This window comes from Triticum urartu, chromosome 3A (genome assembly GCF_056163025.1).
Source record: "Triticum urartu cultivar PI428250 chromosome 3A, HENAU_Tu73, whole genome shotgun sequence".
In the NCBI taxonomy this organism is placed as follows: Eukaryota; Viridiplantae; Streptophyta; class Magnoliopsida; order Poales; family Poaceae; genus Triticum; species Triticum urartu.
In genome coordinates, this window is record NC_141875.1 from 742,367,031 (window position 1) to 742,370,288 (window position 3,258).

The following is a 3,258-nucleotide window of genomic DNA, read 5'->3' on the forward strand; positions in this document are numbered from 1 at the left end:
ATGTCCACCTCCCCAAGCACCACCTCCTCCCTCACCTCCCCATCCCTCCCCGCCACCACCACCTCCACCACTGGCGCCCTCACCACCGTTGCCATGCCCGCCACCGCATCTCCCGCCATCAACGTCGCAAGGGTCCGCACACATGTTCCTGTTACCTTGGACCTTCAGGCTTCCAATTTCACCAAGTGGAGGATGCTCATTAGGGTTCTCCTCGGCAAGTATGACCTTCTCTCCCACGTCAACACCGCCACCGCCGAGGAGGACCGCACCGCGGACTGGATGCTCGAGGATTACGTCGTGCGTTCTTGGCTGTACGGGTCCATCTCTGATGAGATTCTGGACATTATGATGGCGGAGGATCAAACGGCGCAGGAGGCCTGGACGCTCGTCACTAATCTCTTTCTGGATAATCAGATGACTTGAGCTGTCTATCTGGAGGCGGAGTTCCGCAGCCTCGTCCAAGGTGATCTCTCCGTCACCGCCTACTGTCATCGCCTGAAGGCCCTCTCTGACGCTCTCAGCGACGTCGGCACCCCTGTCTCTGACCAGACCCTTGTCCTCAATTGCCTCCGTGGGCTCAACGCGCGCTTCTCCGACATCACGACGATCGTGACTATGCAGAGTCCTCTTCCCTCGTTCAGCCAGACGAGGTCGCTGCTGACACTCCGCGAGACCCAGCTCGCGAACTCCATCGCGCTTGGCAACCAGACCGCCCTGTACGGCGGCTCCTCCTCCCATGGCGCCGGCGGCTCTGCTCCTTCTGGTCACCACCGTGGTAATGACCGTGGTGACGGCTCTCGCCATGGCAACACCACGGGTGGTGGCTCTTCTGGTGGGAATCGCAACAACAACAACCGGAGGAAGAAGAAGGCTGCTGGAGGCGGCAACAACGGCAGCGGGCACTCCAACTTCAGCGACGGCCAACACCAGCGCGGGGCGCCCTCCTCCGTCGGCCCTTGGGTCTGCTTTAACCCGTACACCGGGCACGCCCAACAGGTTCACCGCCGCCCGTGATGCGACCCAACGCTGGGGCTGGTCTGCTTGGCCCGCGGCCTCCAGCGCTGCCACCGGCCCAGGCCTTCACCTCCCTCGCCCCGCTCCATGGCCAGGCGTTCGGCACCAATCCTCCACCGACACCTGCTTATGGCGGCACGCCGGCGTGGGACTGCTCCGCCCTCCTTACTGCCCTGAACAACGCCGCCACCCCTTCGACCGTTGGTGAGTGGGTCATGGATTCCGGCGCCACCGCACATATGGCGTCCGATCCCGGTATGCTTCACAACCTATCTCCCTCATGTTCCTCCTCCCTTGTCACTGTTGGCAATGGCTCAACCTTACCCATCACTCATACTGGCCACGCATATATTCCCACTTCCGCCCGTTCTCTTGTTCTTCGACATGTCTTACTAGTACCTCATATTGTCAAGAACTTACTTTCTGTTCGTCGTTTTACTATTGATAATCTCTGTTCCATCGAATTTGACCCGTTCGGCTTTTCTGTGAAGGACCTTCACACCAAGGCCGTGATTCTTCGTTGCAATAGCCTCGGAGATCTCTACGTCTTCCCGTCCTCGATCATCAACCACCATGCTCATGGACTCCTCGCCACCACCTCGACCGAGCTTTGGCATCGTCGCTTAGGACATCCGGGACGTGATGCCATGTCCCGTCTTCATAAGAACTCTTTTATTTCTTGTAATAAAGCAGCCTCGCATGTTTGTCATGCTTGCCAACTTGGCAAACACGTGCGCTTGCCATTCACTAGGTCTACTTCAATAAGTGTCGAACCCTTTCAGTTGATACATTGTGATCTTTGGACATCACCACTTTTGAGTAATTCTGGTTTCAAATACTATCTTATTATTGTCGATGATTTTTCTCATTTCATGTGGACTTTTCCCCTTCGCCAAAAATCTGAGACTGCTCAAACCATTATTAACTTAATCGCTTCCATCCGTACGCAATTTTCGCGCTTTCTCATTGCCATGCAAGCCGACAACGGGACAGAATTTCTCAACTCCACGGTCACCACATATTTCTCCACCAACGGCATTCATCTCCGTCTCTCATGCCCCTATACGTCCGCTCAAAACGGCAAGGCCGAACGAGCAATCCGCACCATCAACGATGTCACTCGAACCCTTCTTTTCCAGTCATCCATGCCACCATGCTATTGGGCTGAAGCTCTTGCCACGGCAACATACCTTGTCAACATACGCCCCTCCCAGTCTATTGGTTTTTCGGTACCATACATACGTCTATACGACACACCACCGAACTACTCTACTCTCCGTGTCTTCGGTTGTCTATGTTACCCTAACCAATCCGCTACCGCCAAACACAAGCTCGCCCCACGATCCGTTGCTTGTGTCTTCTTAGGTTACCCAACTAATCACAAAGGCTATCGTTGCCTCGATCTATCAACTCGCCGTGTCATCATCTCTCGTCATGTGATATTTGACGAGACTATTTTCCCCTTCTCCCACTCTCCCGATCGGCCCTCCAATTCTGTTGCTGCCCTCGATTTTCTTCTCGACCTAGCCACCACAGAACACCCTACCCTACCCGTTATGCATGCACATCCAGCACCCGCTATGCATGGCACCCCCTCCCATGCGACTCCGCCCGCTCGCACCTCCCCGCCAGCTCGCACCCCGCCAGCTCGCCACACCACGCCAGCGGCCCACTCCACGCCCCGATCCCCCGCATGCTCCCTACCCAGTCACCCGCCAGGGTTCGCACCGCACCCGGCGCCCGACATGCATGCAACTCTGTCACCCGCTTTTCATGGCGCGTCTTCCCCATCCCCTACGTCAGCCCCTGCCCGTACTCCTCCCGGGTCCCTCTCTTCCGAGACGCCCATACCCTCTTCTAACCCAACGACAGACTCCATCCCTATCTTGAGCGACGCGTCCCCGCCGGTAGTTATTCACCGGCCTCCCTCTCCGTCCAACACCCATACTATGGTCACCCGGGCTAAACGTGGTCTATTTCAACACACCGATCATCTCAACCTTTCCGCCTCCCACTCCACTCCCTCCCCAATACCTAAAACATACCGGGGTGCACTCCATGACCCCCACTGGCGTCGTGCTATGACCAAGGAATTTGATGCTCTTGTCACTAACGGGACGTGGTCTCTTGTTCCACGTCCTCCTCGTGCTCATGTTGTTTCAGGGAAGTGGATTTTCAAGCATAAATTTCACTCGGACGGCAGCCTTGCCCGGTACAAGGCAAGATGGGTGGTACGTGGCTACT

General features: G+C 56.5%; 1 pseudogene; it reads left to right on the plus strand.

The window, feature by feature from the left end:
• LOC147982558 (uncharacterized) lies at positions 1–1,543 on the plus strand (annotated as a pseudogene).
• Positions 1,544–3,258: the final 1,715 nt, after the last annotated feature.